Genomic DNA, 18,001 nt, shown 5'->3' with positions numbered 1-18,001 from the left:
ATTACAGCCTTTATCACTTTAGAGACATGCTACTACCCTTGAATTCTTCCCTCCACCTCTACTCCAGGCTTTAAGGAACCTAATTTAGGGTTTAGAGACATCCTCAGCACTACTAAGAGAAGGCAGTAGTTCCCCTTTTCCTTGAGACCCATTCCTTCTTGGGCCATCACTTGTGCATTCAGCCCTCAGTCTCTAAGTAGGCCCCATCTTCTCCATCTCTGAGAAGTCTTGCCTCTGTTTGAAGATTATAATTCTGGTAAAGAGGTGGTACCTTCCTTTGGTCATGTTTCAGGGTCTTGGAAGCCTTACATTTTGAATGTCTAGAGCAGCAAGCTCTCTAGACAGAGAGTACATCTTTTTCTTTACTTTCTCCAGCAGAATTTCAATGCATATTCAGTTGGAATTTTCTATGAATGCTGAATGCCTGTTTCAGTAAATCCCTTGCGGTAAAGTTTAAGCCAAATCCCCTTTGGTTTTACTTCTGGAGTGATGGGAAACATGGGTGAGGGAGCTGGAATGAATAGTGGTGGTAGAGGAGCCCAGTAGGAGTTTCTGGGAGAGGCAGGTGAGTGGTGGTGCTTCTATGCTTGTTTAAAGAGCTCTTCAGTGGGCTTTTTAACTGGATCTGTAACTGGCCTCCAAATCACCACAGGCTGGGTTCCACCTGGCTCCTCACACTCTCTTTGTGCCAACCAGGACCAGGGGAAGATTGTTGACTTCTAAATGAACAACATCTTGCTGCCCACAAAGTCTCCAACAAAGTATCATTTAGGTCCTCAGTCCACTTGCTCACCCATGCAAGGACACACTGGTCTTCCATTGTCCACTTCTAGTTTTCTTCCTGGTTTCCCTCTAAGCCACCTCCTTTCCCTTTCCCACCATTCCCATGCCCTGCATCCCTGAAGACTCCAACCCCTAGAAGGCCTGCTTCTCCCAAGGGCCCGAATCCCTGAGGGTCCCCTGCTAACCTCCACTCTAAGCCCTGACTCTACTTGTCTAAGCCCTTTCCTCTCACTGGTTTTGATTGCACTTTCTTCTCATGTTTCTCTCCTCATTGGCAGAAATAGCCTATGGGTAAGTGGTTTCTCTTGTTTATAGAGTTGGCAAGATAACGGAGACAGAACCAGAGAGGAAGAAGGCTGTGATGGAGTGCTGCTGGCTGTCTAACTTTATGGTGTTTGAGCAGAGGGTATTTAATGGCACTGGAGCTAGACTTTGGATTGGGGAGTGCATATTAGAGGCTTTGTGAGTTTGGGAAGGGCAGGCAAGTTTTCTGGGGCCAGAGGAATTTGAGTCCTGAACTCTGTTCTCCTCCAGACCAGAAAGGTTCTCAGATCTGCTGAGGAAAATATGAACTAGGGGAGGTTTTTCCTTGGTGCTTCTCCTCCAGAGTCCTTCCCGCATCTTTGTTCTGCTGTCCTTCCTGGTCTTTTCTTTCTGACCTGGTGCAGAGCTTGCCTTACTCATCTTTGTCTTTCCCACAGGGTCCAGCACATAGTATGCTTAGACACATTGTTTGAATGAATGAAAATTCTTCCACCTGGCTCTACTGCTTCCATGTTTTGCCACACTTTCTCACTGGAGATTCTGAAAGTCTCTGTGTCCTATCTTCTTAGGGAGGACACTGGTGTGGACTTCAGGACAGCAGGTCAAGTTTGATAAGGTGGTCCCCTGTCACCATGATGATTTCAGGGGCTTCTTCCTCCATGCTCAAAGAGACATATATCTACTTTTACAGCTGCTGAAGGTATCTCCCTCCGTGTACTATCTAACTTAAAAAGTTGTGGTGGGGATTGATTATAGGTCAGGACAGGCTGTAAGAGGAAAGATTACCAAAATCTTCTGGGGTGTGGCTGCCTAGAAGTCTTTAAAACATTTTATGAAGGCTTCTCTGAGGTCCCAAGTATTTTATAAATGAGTCAGTTCTTTCAAGGTTTGAATAAACCTTGAAACCTGATGGCTCTGTTCTTAATCTATAAATTTTATGTTCATGATAGATGTTTATGTTTATTTATCAATAAAGGTTTGGAGGAGAAGCCTGGAATGGGTATGACTTCCTGGATCTCTAAGAGGCAATTTGCTCCTATCACAAAACATATTTCCAACTTTTTAATTTAAAGGCTGTTAGAGTCTTAAATGGTTGTCTGGTCAACACTCCCTACCCCCAACAGGCATGTATGCTGTGGGCAGTAGCCCAACACTAGAAGCCCAGACTACCCTATACATACACAACACTTGTTTAATTGATTATATGTAGCAAGTGTTTATGTCTAGGTTGTCTTTCTCTTGCCCTCCAGCAGTTCTTGGGCAACTTCTGTCCATTATCAATTGACATGTGTTATTACCTCCCAAAGGCAGATTAATTTTAACCTTAGTTTAAGCAAAATCATGTGGAAAGGCAAATTTCCTTTACCAGTATATTCCACATTGATAAAATATAAGTTTTGCATTATATTCTTTTGGTTTATCTTTGTCCTTTTTTTTTTTTATTACAGAAATCACAAAGCATCCTGGGGATTAGAAAGAACAAGGGGATAGGGATAAAGGGTGTCCCTTAAAAAAAGTAGTGGCAGAGGCTTTTTGTTATACACTATGATGCATGAGCTGGGGTGAGGCAGAGGGGTTTTGGTGGAGAAGTGATATGGATTTATATTTGGATAAGAACACAGGACTTTGAGTCATGATGCAACTTTCATATGATCTGATTTATTTCCTACAAAAACAAACAAACAAACAAACAAACAAACAAAAAACCCGATTAATTTTCCTACGGAGCAAGAAGCAGAATGGAGCAGCTCCCTGGTGAATGAGAGGAAGCAAGCATGGGGTGTTGTAAGAAGACAGAGAGAAGGAGTCAGCTGAGCACATCCATGGGGAGGATAGAAGGACACAGTTAACGATATGAAGGAAGGTAGCTGAGAGATAGTTGTCCTTTCCTAAGCCACCTTGTATGCCGTGTATTACTGAGGGTGTACATTGGGAGGAGGTACATGGAAGCAGGAGCAATGGGCTCCCACCACTAAAAACTGCTGGTCTAAAAGAGGACATGGGGTTTGGTGATAATGGGGCCACTGAATGGATTTCTGGATTCTGATGAGAAGGAAAGAAAGAATTTGGGTGTAAATACAGATGTTAAGCAAGGCTTCTTGGGAAAAAAAAAAAGTTTGGATCGGTTCTCATTGTAGACAAAGACCGTCCTACATTACAGTTGTAATTTGGAAAATAGAGTGGACAGCCAGTTGGATTTCCTTCTACTGCTCTCTTCTGAGGACTTTATTAGGTGTTTTGTGTTGACTGGATTCAGGGTTGAGAAAAGGAGTAGGGAATCATAGGGGGAAGTAGAGAAGAAATAGATTTTTACCATTAAAATCAATATATCACATAACTTTCTAATCTCTTAATTGCACACCCTTCCTTGGTTTTCCCAGCTCTATTTCTGATTCTGTTTTTGGAAATTCTATTTCTGATTGTTCCTGCAGCCCATCTAATTTCTGAAGACCTCTGGAAGTAGAAACTAAGTCTTTTCTGATTTCTCAAGTTGATCATTTATGTTGTTTTGGTGTGATGGAAATGTTAAGAAACTCCAAAACTGGATTCTAACTGAAATTAAACCTGTAACTGTGTCAAATCATGAATGAGAAACATTGTATTTAACTCTGTCTTCTCTGAAGTTACCCAGAGAGACTCAGAAAAGTCTCTTTGTTCACAACCATCGCAGAATGGTAGTAGATGATATGGAGTCTATACAGCCTCTGGAGAAGCTCTGGTTATCTGCTTTTTACTCAAATAATGGTTCACTGTTACTAGTGTGGTGTGTGCATGAAGCAGTGACTTCATACATATTGTGGGAAGGAAGCAAAAATGCTTTGTTTTCCATCTACATAGATTTTTTTCTATATCTACATAGATTTTGGTCTACATTTGGATGGATGGATTTGGTCTACATACATTTGGTATGGATTGTGTTAGTTTGCAGCAGGATGGGTTTTCAGTGACTTGGAATTCATGGTCTGCCAGACTGGAATGAATTTTAGGCGTGGATCTGGGGGTGGTAGGGTAGGTGGGTGAGTTGGACGAGATGGATGTGTTTCTGCTTGGTCTAAAGAGCATACAGTTTGGAGGTTGCCATCCCTTCAAGTTTAAGTCTGGATTGCACCTTCTATGATTGGCTTGCAGAATTAGGGTTTCTAGCTGTATTCAGAGACCATGAAAGAGGTTCTACCCTATGGAACTTTTATCCTACAAACTTAGAGAATGGTTTCTTCCAAGTAACATGCAAACAGAATATAGTGCAAAGTAAGATTATAGGTGGGAGGATGCCTGGCAGGTGATCCATTTGGTGAGGTTGTTCTCAGGAGATTCTTGAGAGATAAGTTTGGATATTTATTTTCTTTAGCATGAGTTGAGTTTGGTTACTTCAGCTTTCTTTCCAACATTTCAGGGAAGCTATCTGAGCTGTACTTCTCTTTCCCCAGGGAATAACTTACACCTTTGTGGTTTTTCTCTCGTTTCCTTTTCAGCACAGAAAAAAAAACCCTGAGAATTATTATATTATTATTATTATTAGTAGTAGTAGTATTACTATTATTATATCTCAGTATCTATATCTGTATTAATATCTGTAGCAATTATTTAACTGGATCTGTTAAATCCAGTTAAAATTGGGCAAACTGGATTTACTGGCTCAGGGTGTGGTGGAGTTTGTTTTATATTTTTTCATGGGGGTCATGGAAAGAAGGCCTCAAAGAGGCTGTATTTATTGGATCATGGTTAAAGCAAAACATGTAGCTTGAAATGATAGTTTCCCAGTGAACAGTTATGCATAATGCCAAGATGGACTAATTCCCACCTCTTTCATGAGGCCTCTCAGGCTGACTTGCAGTGCACACAAGATACTCACTTTCTTGCCAACACTGGAAAATGAGGTCCTTACTATTCTTACCTTCTATTGACTAGGAAGCCATCTGGGATCTTGACATGCCCTTGCCTCAACTGTTCGTTATGATTTAGGAATACCCTTCCTGGTTCATAGTTTATGTATCTTTTACATATTTTAGAAAGTTGGAGTTGTTTATGAAAAGCTCTTAATTATTCATTCCCAGAGAGGAGAATTCTCTATTCGCCACCACTGTCTTTCACTTGTGCAACTAAGTGCATGATCATTTGGGGATAATAATGTTGGTATGATAGTTTAGGGGGAAGAAAAATGTTGCTTTTGCTTGAGTTCTTTTGAAGAAAGAATTACTGTGGTGCCTGAATTATCTAATTTGGAAATTACCTTTGTAGTGATTTATGCTTAATTGAAATCTGATCTTTAATAGATTGAATCCAGTCTTTCTCACTTAGAAAACTTGTGATTTCTATTTTATTTTATTTTATTTTATTTTATTTTATTAAGTTTATTTATTTTGAAGGAGAAAGAGAGAGCACAAGCAGAGGAGGAAAAGAGACATAGAGGGAAAGAGAGAGAATCTCAAGCAGGCTCCACACTGTTAGTGCAGAGCCTGAAGCTGAACTCAAATTTATGAACCATGAGATTATGACCTTACCTGAAATCAAGAGTTGGAGGCTTAACCAACTGAGCCACACAGGCACCCCCCCCTTTCTCATTTTAGGCATAATCCAAACTACCCAGAAGCCATCTATGTAGCCATTTACAGAGAGTACACCAACAATGGTAGCAAAGAGAGAAAATTATTTTATGTGGGAGCTTACAACACAAAGGCATTTGATGGGTACTTCCCCATCCTCCTGAAAATAGTGAAATCCTATTCTCCATACCTCTCAATCTACTGGCTTTTGCCCCACTCCTCCCTTCTGGAGACCAGCCTTAAATATAGTTGTGCAGTTTGAGTATTGTGTCATGTTGCCTAATGCCAAAGCATTAGGTGACTTATTTTCCAAACAAATTAAATCAATGAAAGTAATAAAACTGTGTTTTCTGTCTTGTTCAGTTGTCACACATCAAGGGGATGACACTGGAGCAAATCATAAATGTCATAGGTACTGTGCTTTGTCTGAGCTGACTTGGGTTACTTCCTTTGTACTTTCGCTTTCTTGTGGTGAAATGGACTTGGGCTTCAGTTCTTGTGTCAGATCTCTGACATCACCAACTGATATGTAGAGCCTGGGGTACTTCCTTGGCTGTGGCCAGTTAATCTTCTCAGTTTCAGCTGGGGAAGGAAAGGCAAGCTGGAAGTATCATCAGGCAGAAGCTTTGCTCCTTGGCTCCACCTCATCACCTACTACTCCTACCCTCTTCCCTAACTGGGTGCCCTTCCAGTAGAGAATTCTAGTTCAGAGAGTTATGCCACTGGATATTAATGAGGGGAGAGAAGGGCAAGGAGAGCACAATGGAGAGATCAGATTTATATCTGTAGGTGTGACCAAAGAAGCTTCCAGGAGGAAGGTCATGTTGAACACGGTTTGGAAACAGTGTGTTCTAGGCAAAGGGATGGTCTGTGTGAGGGCTGATGTTAATGCCAGTAAGATGTGCATGTGTGAGGAAAGGCTTGTCCTGTTCAAGCAGGAGCCACGGAAAAGGTTAATATAGTAATAAGTGGTAGAAAAACAGTGAAAAGTAAGCCATATATATATAATCTTAGAAGTTTGGACTCAATAGAGAGCAGGAAACTGTGGGTCTGGTTGGAAGTGTGTGTGTGTGTGTGTGTGTGTGTGTGTGTGTGTGTGTATCTTTTTAAGACTTAAATAAAGTGTCCTTTTCCAGAAGGAGGTTATAGAACATTCACACTTCAGTTATCTGATGCAGTGTAGTGATCAGGTAGAATGTGACTTAGGGCTTTATCCTGCTTCAAGTGCAGTACTCTCTGAAGGCTTCTGGGTGAATCTGAGTTAGACCCGAGAGTTAGACCTAATCTTATTGTTTAGAGTTACCAATTTTAAGGACCAGCAGTGTGGTCCAGTAAGTATGGCAGGAGGCTGGCTCTGGATATGCTATATTTGTAAAGTATAGGAACCTACTAGGTATAGGTCTAGTATGGACAAGGTGCTAAATGTCTAAGTGACTTCATGTCAGCTGAATTGAATTGAGGGCTAGGTTGCTGATCCCCAAATATCTGAAACCAATGAGTTCAGTTGGAATTTCTTAGATTTATTCCAGATTTTTATGCAGTTTCCATGAATAAAGTCAAGATCCTTAGAGACTACTTTGTGAATTCTTTTGTTTCTGGATGTATTTGTGGTTTTCTTCCTTTTGAATATAAAATGGAAAGGCAATCCTTTCTCTTTTCTGTTGGTCTTCTGTTGACTAATAGCATGTTCAGAATACCCATTATTTCTTAGCTCACATCCATATTCATTGATAACTTTAAAAAATAATGAGCTTCAAAAATAGACAAAGAGGTCTGAACTGATGCCTGAAGCCCATTGGTCTTTATGTTTATTTCCATGGATGATTAATAAATACTAACAATGCTCTAGGTGCTGTGAGCTCAGTGCTGGTCACAGATATGGCTCATGATAGAGAACGCTAATGCCCATTTTATATATTCTACTAGGTCAGATGTCTGGTTGTCAACAAAAACCAAGCAAGAATGATCAGTCTAACATAGGTGATGTCCGTTTTCCCAGCATCACCCTGACATTTTAGCTCTGAGACAGGGTTAGTCATATTTTGGAGTGACTGGCAAGCTGACATTTTTCTGGCACTGGTTCTTTGGATTAAGGATGAAAAGAATATTTTCATTCCATGGCAAACATTCACAGTCTGCTTCCAATTGGCAGCCCAGTCTGGGGAGCAAATAGCCATATGAATTAGGAAGCTTAAAAAGATGTTTTGTTAAACCATCCTTGTTAAACTGGTGCCATCTGCCTTCCTACCTGCCTTTGTAGCATTTGGGGCAGTCTCTTGTGACAGGTGTTTCCTAAATGTTTGTGCAGGCAGCATCTGGAAGCCCTGTATGATGACTGAGGTTTGGGAAGTCCAATCCTGGAAGTATTTAGGTTGTTAGGGAAATTGCAACCATCTTCCTGCCACTGGGCTACCATTTTAGATAATGTCTGCTACCCACCCCCATCTTCCTTTACACATGAAGCATGCCTGACAGAGCAGGTGATTTACCCAGGCCCAAGGCTCATTCCAGGAAGGCCAAGTCAGGATGTGTGGAACTCAGTTAGGAAGAAGGTGATGGGCCTGAGGGTAGAGGGAGAATTAGGGTGGGGGTGTGACAGCTGGGTCAGAGAGTCTGGACTGAATATAAACTATTGGAAAAATCACAGATTATTGCATTGACAAAGGGAATTTCTGAATATGATGTATAAGGGCGATGTTTCTGTGCTGTTATCAGCTGGATTTGTGGTAGATTCTCTCAGAATTCCCAATCATGGGTTTACTTTCTCTTCTGTATGTTATTTTGTTCATTTGTTTGTTCGTACTGCTTCTGTTTGAGTCACAAACTATAATTATTTAGTTCCCAGGTGTTTTGTTCTTTGAGTTGCTTCTCTGGTATCTTCATACTTTCTGGCCCACTTTCCCTCATCTTCAGTAAAAGTGGGAAGAGCGCAAGGACCACCCTGCACAACACAGTTGAGGGAAGCAGAAGTTGTCAAAAACATTACCCCTCTCCCACCCTGCCATTCAGATGGTCGTCCTCTGTGATTCCTACTTAGGGTCCATGGATGGGATTCAGTAGAGTGGAGGACATTTCTTTGAGGTGACCAGTGTCAGCGAGGTCTGTGATTCAACAAATGTGAGGAACTACAGCTGTGCCTTTGTTAAGAGGTAGGTGGCTGGAGACCGTTCCCCAGAGAGAGAAAAATGGTACAAGCATTCTTAGTGTCCATTAAGGAGCCTCCAGAGACAGTTGAAGGACTAAAGGAGAAAGAGGAATTAGGAAAAGGGAGATGAGTTCAGAGTAACTGGTAGGAGGTATGCCTGATCTTCAGTTGTTCTCCACCCTCCTCTAGCACCCTCCTTCCTTGTATTCTCCATGTCCTGGAGATTATAGGATTCCGGTTTTCTTCCATTTAAATCTGTTTAGTGCCTGACATTTCTCAGGCTCTGAACCTCATCCTCTCACATCATCATCTCATGAAATTCCTTTGTTGAACCTGAAATGCACAGAGTGGAGTCAACCTTGCCTTAATCATGGATTATTAGCACCATCGCTTCCTGTCAGGCCTTGTATCAATGGATTTTATTTCCCCCTTTCATTATGATCTATTCTCATATCCCGTCCTCAAGGGGGGTGACAATTTCTTTAGCGTATGTATAAATGCTCTTCCAATCTATGATCTATATGTGTATTTAGATACGTTCATCCACTCAAACAAATTCACAGTGTTGACTCTGTGTCAGGCACAGTTGTAGATGCAGGGAATACAGTCAGGAGCAAAACAATAAAAAAAATCCTGTTTTCATGGAGCTTGCATTATTTTTGAATGAGAAAAATCATGAACAAATATATAACATGTAGTACCTTAAGTAGTGATAAGTACCATGGAAAAAAAGGGGGCGGGGTGATAAGGTACCTTGTGGGTGGTTAGTGGGAGACTGCATTTTTTTATGGGTTGCTTAAGGAAGGATATGCTACAAATGTGCTATGTCACCAAATGCAGTTAATGAATCAACCATGTGGATATGTGAGCTAGAAGTGGTGCAGTTATAGAGACAGCAAGTACAAAGGTTTTTATCTGGTATGTTAGGAGGCCAGAATGTTTAGGAGGCCAGTGGCTAGAGAACAATGAGTGGAAGCAGAGAGAAACAGAAGGCTGAAAGGTGGCTGGGTCAGTTACAAATACTGTCGGATTTGGGGGCCATTATAAGTGCAGACTTTGGCTTATACTATGAATAAAAAGGGAAAGTAGTGGAAGGTTTTGAGCAGAAAAACTATGTGACGTTTTTAACAGATACATGTGTATTCTTGAAAAATGTACATAATTTTTTTGCTTGTTTTTAAATGTACATAAATAACATTGTGCTATACACCTCATCCTGCTTTTACTGTTGCTACCTAACATTGTTTCTGAAATCTACCCAAGTAACGCTCTATAAATCTACAGTATTATTCCTGACTGCTGTGTAGTATTTCATTATGCATATACAGCACATATTACTTATACATTCCTCTAGTAACAGATGCTGGCAAAGCTTCCAACATTTTGCTTCCACACAGTCTTGTAATGAACTCACTCATATAAGTCTCCTTATGGACTCAGGAGAGACTTTCCTTGGGGTGTTTACCTGGGAGAAGTAGGAGGGTGTGTGCATTTATAATTCCACTAAGACTGTGCTTCAGGATGATGGCACTCCCACCAGCAGTGTCAGATAGTTTATATCTTCTTACAGAATTCTCATGTGGATCCAATAAGGGAAGTCAGGTAAGCTTCCTTGTGGATAAGGAAACTGACACTTAGAGAGATTAAAAAAATCACCCTAGTTTATGTTATCAAACAGAAGAGCCATGTCTGGAATCCAAAATTTCTGACATAATGTTCATTTCTCTTACCTCTAATGTCCCCACCACTGCCCCTGAAATAAGATGAGGCATCTGTAGGCAAAGTTGTTGTTGTTGTTGTTGTTACTGTATTTGAGCCTTGAATTTTTCAATCCTGGTTTAACTCAGCCAGTCTAGGACCAAGTGTTTAGCATCAGCATGTATAAAGGTATCTAATTAGAGCCCTTAGAGTTTCAAGGAGAAATATACGGAATAAAACTCTTTCATTTTCTCATGAGGGCTAGATGACAGGGTTGAGTTTTAGTGGGTGATACTAGACATTTATAAAGACTAATTAATTATCAGATTTTTGGTACTTTGGATCAGATTTCAATATTAAACATTAGGTGGATTATATTAAGTACATATTGTATGTTGGGCACAAAACTAAGTACTTTACAGGCATCATTTCACTTACTCCACACATAAACCCTATGAAATATTTACTTTTACTCTCTTTTGACTGAGGCTTTTGATTAAGTTGTGGAAACTTAATCCCTGAGAGGTGAACTAATTTGTCCAGAGTCACCCAGTGTGAGGTTGACGTGCGATTTGAATCTGAACACTCTACTTGCAGAGCCTTTACTCCTAACTCCTAAACTGTGTTGCCTTCCTGTGATCAAAGAATTCAGAATCTCTTTCTTCCCTTTAATGTACTGTTGAACTCGATTTGCTAGTGTCTTGCTGACAATTTCTGCATCCAGTTTCATCAGAAATATTGGCTTGTAATTCTCCTCTTTAGTGGGGTCTTTGGTTTTGGAGTCAAGGTAATGCTGGCTTCAGAGAATGAGTCCAGAAGTTTTCCTACCATTTCTATTTTTTGGAAGAGTTTGAGAAGAATAGTTATTAATTCTGCTTTAAATGTCTAATAGAATTGCCCTGAGAAGCCATCTGGCCCAGGACTCTTACTTTTTGGGAGATTTTTGATAACGAGTTCAATTTCTTTGCTGGATATGGGCCTATTCAAATTTTCTATGTTTTCCCGTTTGAATTTTGGTAGTGTGTGAGTGTCTAGAAATTTGTCCATTTTTTCCAGGTTATTCAGTTTGTTGGCATATAATTTTTTATAGTATTCTCTTAAAATTGTGTTTCTGTGGTGTGTTTGTGGTCTTTCCTCATTTGTCATGATTTTATCTATTTGGGTCCTCTCTTCTTTTTGAGAAGTCTAGCTAGGGGGTTATCGATTTTGTTTATTCTTTCAAAACACCAGCTCTTAGTTTCATTGATCAGTTCTACTGTTTTTTGTTTGTTTCTTTTTGTTTGATTCTATATTGTTTATTTCTGCCCTAATCTTTATTATTTACCTTCTTCTGCTGGCTTTGAGATTTATTTCCTGTCCCTTTTCTAGTTCCTTTAGGTATAAAGTTAGATATATTTTAGGTATTAAGTTAGGTATAAAGTTACGTATATTTGGGAACTTTCTTCCTTCTTGAGATAGGCCTGAATTTCAACGTATTTTCTCTTATGACTACTTTTTATAAATCCCAAAGGGTTTGTATTGTCATGTTTTCATTTTCATTTGCTTCCATGTACAGTATTTTTAAATTTCTTCTTTAATATCCTGGTTAACCCATTCATTCTTTAGTGGGATGTTTTTTAACCTCCTAAGTATTTGAGGTCTTTCCAAATTTTTTCTTGTGGTTGATTTCAAGTTTCATAGCATTGCGATCTGAAAATATGCACTGTATGATCTCAATCTTTTTGTACTTGTTGAGGGGAGTTTTGTGACCCAATATGTGATGTATTTTGGAGAATGTTCTATGCGCACTTGAGAAGAATGCATATTCTGCTGCTTTATGGTGAAATGTTCTGATATATCTGTTATGTCCATCTGTCCAAAGTGTCATTCAGAGCTGTTTCCTTATTGATTTTCTGCTTAGATGATCTGTCCATTGATGTAAGTGGAGTATTAAGATACCCCACAACTATGGTATTATTATCAATAATTTTGCTTATGTTTGTGATTAATTGATTTATATATTTGGGTGTGCTTAAGTTTGGAGCATAAATTTTTACAATTGTTATTTACCATGCTCATGTAGGATTCATTTCTGGGCTGTAGGGCTGGTTTAGTACTCACAAATCAATCAGTATGATACACCATATTAATAAAAGAAAGGATAAGAACCATATGATCATTTCTATGGATGCAAAAAAAGTATTTGAGAAAACACAGCATCCTTTCTTGATAAAAACCCTGGAGAAAATAGGGATAAAAGGAATATGCCATAACATCATAAAAGTCATATATGAAAGGCCCACAGCTAATATCATCCTCATTGGGGGAAACTGAGAGCTTTCACCCTAAGATCAGAAACATGACAAGGATGTCCGCTCTCACCACTGTTATTCAACATAGTATTGGAAGTCCTATCCTCAGCAATAAGACAACAAAAAAAGATAAAAGCCATATGAATTAGAAAGGCAGAAATCAAATTTTCACTCCTCACAGATGACATGATGCCCTACATAGAAACCCTAAAGTCTACACCAAAAAAAAAAAAAAAAAAAAAAAAAAACAAAACAAAACAAAAAAAACCCACTAGAGCTGATACATGAATTCAGCAAAGTTTCAGGATATAAAAACAATGTATAGAAATTGGACACATTTCTATATACCAATGATGAAGCAACAGAAAGAGATATGAAGGAATCAATCCCTTTTGCAATTGCACCAAAAATTATGAAATACCTAGTAATAAATCTAACTAAACAGGAAATAGATCTATATGCTGAAAACTATAGAAAGATTATGAAAGAAATTGAAGAAGACACAAAGAAATGAAAAATTATTCCACGCTCATGGATTGGAAAAAAATATCGGTAAAATGTCTATACTACCCAAAGCAATCTACATATTTATTGGAATTCCTATCAAACTAACACCAGTACTCTTCACAGAGCTAGAACAAACAATCCTAAAATTGGTATGGAACCAGAAAAGGCCCCAAACAGCCAAAGTAATGCTGAAAAAGAAATCCAAAGTTGGAGGTATCACAATTCTGGACATAAAGCTGTATTACAAAGCTGTAATAATTAAGACAGTATGGCATTGGCACAAAAGCAGATACATAGATCAACGGAATAGAATAGAGAACCCAGAAATGTACCCACAGATATATGGCCAACAAATCTTCAAAAAAAAAGCAGGAAAAGAGTATCCAGTGGAAAAAAGACAGTCTTTTCAGCAAATGGTACTGAGAGAACTGGACAGTGAAATGCAGAAGAATGAAACTAGACACTTTCTTATGCCATACACAAAACTATATTCAGAACAGATGAAAGACCTATATATAAGATGAAAAACCATCAAAATCCTATGGAAAAAAAAACTGGCAACAACCTCATTGACCTAGGCAGCAGCAACTTCTTACTTGACATATCTCCAAAGGCAAGGCAAATAAAAGCAAAAATAAACTATTGGGACCTCATCAAAATAAAAATCTTCTGCATATGAAAGGAAACAATCAGCAAAACTAAAAGGCAGCCAACAGAATCGAGAGGAGATATTTACAAATGACATATTGGATAAAGGGTTACTATCCAAAATCTATAAAGAACTTACCAAACTCAACACCAAAAAACAAATAACCAGTGAAGAAATGGGAGGAAGATATGAATAGACACGTTTTCAAAGGAGACATCCAGATGGCTAATAGACACACGAAAAGATGCTCAACATCACTCATCATCAGGAAAATACAAATCAAAACCACAATGAGATATCACCTCACACCTGTCAGAATGGCTAAAATTAACAACTCAGGAAATGAGGATGTGCAGAAAGGGGAACACTTTTGCACTGCTGTTGGGAATGAAAACTGGTGCAGCCACTCTGGAAAGCAGTATGGAGTTTTCTCAAAAAATTAAAAGTAGAACTACCCTACAACTCATCAATTGCACTACTATGAATATATTGAAAGGATACAAAAATGCTCATTTTATGGGGCACATGCACCTCAATGTTTACAGCAGCACTATCGACAATAGCCCAAGTATGGAAAGAGCCCTAATGTTCATCGGCTGATGAATGGATAAAGACAATGTGATACACACACACACACACACACACACACACACACACAAGGGAATACTACTCAGTGATGAAAAAGAATGAAATCTTGTCACTTGCAACAATAGGGTTGGGAAGTGACCAACTCCTCTAGGGGAACTAGAGGGTATTATAGTGAGCAAAATAAGTCAGTCAGAGGGTATTATAGTGAGCAAAATAAGTCAGTCAGAGAAAGATATTATATGGTTTCACTCATATGTGGAATCTGAGAAAGTCCACATATGAACATAAGGGAAGGAAAAATTAAAAAGAAAAAACAGAAAGGGAGGTAAATCATAAGAGATTCTTAAATACTGAGAATAAACTGAAGGTTGCTGGAGGAGTAGTGGGTGTGGGGATGGGGTAAATGGATGATGAACATTAAGGAAGGCACTTTTATGGATGAGCACCTGGTGTTATGTGTAAGAAATGAATCACTAGGTTATACTCCTGAAGACAAGACTACACTTTATGCTAACTGACTTGAATTAAGAAAGAGAGAGAGAGAGAGAGAGAGAGAGAGAGAGAGAGAGAGAGAGAAACGAAACAAAGAAACAAAGAAAGAAAGATTTTACTCTGACCTGCATGGCAAGCATGACAAACTCAGTCGTCATGACTCAGTAGGAAGTTTTGGGCTTCTTTTCTTAACTGCCTTTCAAAATGTCAATTATTAATACAAAAGTAAATTTATTATTGTGTGATAAATGTATCATGCTATATCTTGCTATGCCAGAATGAACAGATTACTTGTAAATAACATTTTATGTTAAATAAATTAGGTATCTTTTTCATTAAAATTTTATGTGTATTTATTTTTGAGAGAGAGAGAGAGAGAGAGAAAGAGAGAGAGAGAGAATTCACAAGCAGTGAGATCATGACCTGAGCCAAAGTCAGACGCTCAACCAACTGAGCCACCCAGGAGCCCCAAGAAATCTTTGTGATTAAGCAACAACAACAACAACAACAACAACAACAAAACTTCAATCCTTTCCTATCAGCAGATATCCCAGTGTGTGGCATACCTCTTTAGAGATATATACATCTATAACTATATACTTATAGAGATAGATTTCATGGAAATTATGTAATATTACATAGAGTTGTACTGTACATATAATTTTGCAACTTCTTTTTTTCTCTCAATAATGTATATTGAATACATATTAATGTTACTTTACATAGATTTAACACGTACCTTTTAGTATTAACATAAAAAAAGAATCTCTTCCTTTTAAAATTGAGGACCATTTCTTGTCAGTTGGGTGGTTTAGAGCAATCATGGGAACTACTGGACAAGAATCTTCAGAGGGAGAGGATATAAAGTTTGAAAATGTCTCTAGGTGTCTCCATTATGCCTCCCTCTGTCCCCTGAAGTGAGAACCTCTGCCTTAGGACATCTCTCCTAGATTATAGGTCCTGAAAATGATGCCTTCAAAAAAATAGGAATTTTATAACAGGGTGTGGGTTTTGGCTGCCTATAACCCAAGGCAGCCTGGTATTTTTAAAACAAGTCTTCTGGCAAATAATGGTTATCACCTATGTGTGGCTTATACCTTCCATGAATGATGTGTGGTGAAGGTTATATCAAAGTTGGTTTTCACATTATATTTTCATTTTGCTTTCCTTCTACAAGTAAGATAATACCATTTATATCTTTACCTGAGCCATTTTATAAAGGCTGCTTGGCTACAAAGTTGTTATCTCAAAGTCAAGAGATAGCAATTTTTGATTTTGTGTTCTTTCAGGTTTCTTTTCTCAGTTTGCACATTTGTTCAACAGATATTTATTGAGCACCTGACTCACAGTCTAATGGAGGAGGCAGGAAGCTGACTTGGAATTTGGATACATTAGGATAAATGGCACATGAGGAAAATTCAGATTCTATGAGAGGTCACAGGAACGGAAGCATAAGGATCAGGGGAGGCTTCCTGGGGAAGCAACTTCTGAGCTGGGAACTGAAAGAGAAGTGGGGATTAGCTAAGTGAAGGGACAAGAGGATATTACAGAAAGGTAACAGGGTGAGTGTGGAATTTCTCAGCTGGAGCAGGAACTGGGCAGGGGGTGAGGCTGGAGGAACCAGCACAGGTCAGATGATGAAGGAAGGAAGGACCATGAAGGAAGGACAGCAGGAACCACTGAAGGGTGTGAAGCCTGGGGATGGGTGGGAGACACGTCAATCACATTCATAGTGTAGTGTCCATGAGTTAAGAATTGATACTCCTTAGTTTTCTCCCATGCTGAGAGTAAATCATAAAATGGAATTGGTGAGGGGCACTTGGGTGCTTCAGTCAGTTAAGACTCTGACTCTTCATTTTGGCTCAGGTCATGGTCTCATGGTTTGTGGGATGGAGCCCTGCATTGGACTCTGGGCTGACAGCATAGGGCCTGGTTGGGATTCCCTCCCTCTCCTTCTCTGTCCCTCCTCTGCTCTCCCTCTCTCTGTCCAAAATATTAAAAATAAATAAACCTAAAAAATTTTGAATTGACCTTTCATTCTTTTGAAAGCTTTACCAACATTTCCTAAAATTCTCTTAAATTCAAAGCTTGAGTAGGAAGGAGAGAGGGGAGTTAATGGCTTTGTTTTCTTTGTTCTCCCCTACTCATTTCTGGGGAATTTCTGTGAATTAATTGTTCATCTAAAGTTTTGCTCCTCTTGAGGTGGAGACCATTTGAATAGGAGCAGGGAAGTAGGGGTAAAAAGGAACCACATCCAGGTTTCTTCATTGGGAAAATATATTTGGCCTCTTCAGACCACTGTTTGATCCAGTTAAAAATAACTCCTTTTGAAACATTAGTAGGCAGTTACAAGTAAGTGTTTCAACAAAAGTTCACAGAGCAGGGCAAATTCTCCAGGCTCCTGGCAGCTGACATCACAGATGGCCCATACAGAGCACAGTGTGGTCAGCAAGGAGACTGTCTGCATAAGTGAACTCACCTTCTCTCCAGGACCCAGATAGGGAGGAGACAGAAGAAATTATTTTGGCTGGGAGCTACTGTGATGTAGGTGACCTAACTTTTTTCTCCCTATCCAGCACACTTTCATAACTGTAGACATAAATATTGCAGTAAATTTTGTCTGATTGTTTGGGTGAGGTTTATTCAATGTCAGAATTCCTAAAATGACCTTTCAAACTCTTCAACTTTCTTAGTAATGGACCTTTGAATGACTGCTGCACCTGTTTCTTCAGTGTTTCCTTACACAGCCTGTCACTCTCCTTGTTGCAGGTAGTTATAAAGGCCCTGCTGCTTTCTCCCTCTTCCTCTCTTCTCACAGTGACCCTGTGGGCCAAGGTGGGTAAAGCAAAGGGTTGGACTGTATATTCTTTGACATCAGTACAGCTAAATGGATGATGCAGAATGTGGAGAAAGGGGGGCAAAGTAAAACTTGTCCTTGGATAATTGATTTTGGGGATAAATGTTTTAAGGCCAGGGACCAATATTTGTGTTTTAAACTCAGATGATATTTTTAAAAATGGTTCTGCAATTGTAATGAGGC

At 39.2% G+C, this 18,001-nt stretch overlaps 1 long non-coding RNA gene and 1 pseudogene across 5 annotated transcripts in view; both read left to right on the top strand.

Annotated features, from left to right (window-relative positions):
• LOC145715613 (uncharacterized) overlaps positions 1–18,001 on the top strand; it is a 338,798-nt gene that overhangs the window by 169,735 nt on the left and 151,062 nt on the right. The gene's annotated exons all lie outside the window — the stretch shown is intronic.
• LOC132694626 (cationic amino acid transporter 3 pseudogene) overlaps positions 1–18,001 on the top strand; it is a 156,495-nt pseudogene that overhangs the window by 62,566 nt on the left and 75,928 nt on the right. The window contains exons 3-4 of one of the 4 annotated variants that reach the window (XR_014137927.1): positions 8,629–8,744; positions 17,735–17,796. The exons of 2 other annotated variants lie outside the window; for them this stretch is intronic. The product of XR_014137927.1 is annotated as a cationic amino acid transporter 3 pseudogene, transcript variant X1 (transcript). Of the gene's footprint in view, positions 1–1,616; positions 1,748–8,628; positions 8,745–17,734; positions 17,797–18,001 lie in introns of all 4 variants that reach the window. One more of the 4 variants, XR_014137928.1, reaches the window with a different exon arrangement.

Source organism: Panthera onca, chromosome B4 (genome assembly GCF_046562875.1).
Source record: "Panthera onca isolate mPanOnc1 chromosome B4, mPanOnc1 haplotype 2, whole genome shotgun sequence".
NCBI lineage: Eukaryota > Metazoa > Chordata > Mammalia > Carnivora > Felidae > Panthera > Panthera onca.
Note: the sequence above shows the minus strand (reverse complement) of the source record. Positions and strands in the feature narration are given on the sequence as shown.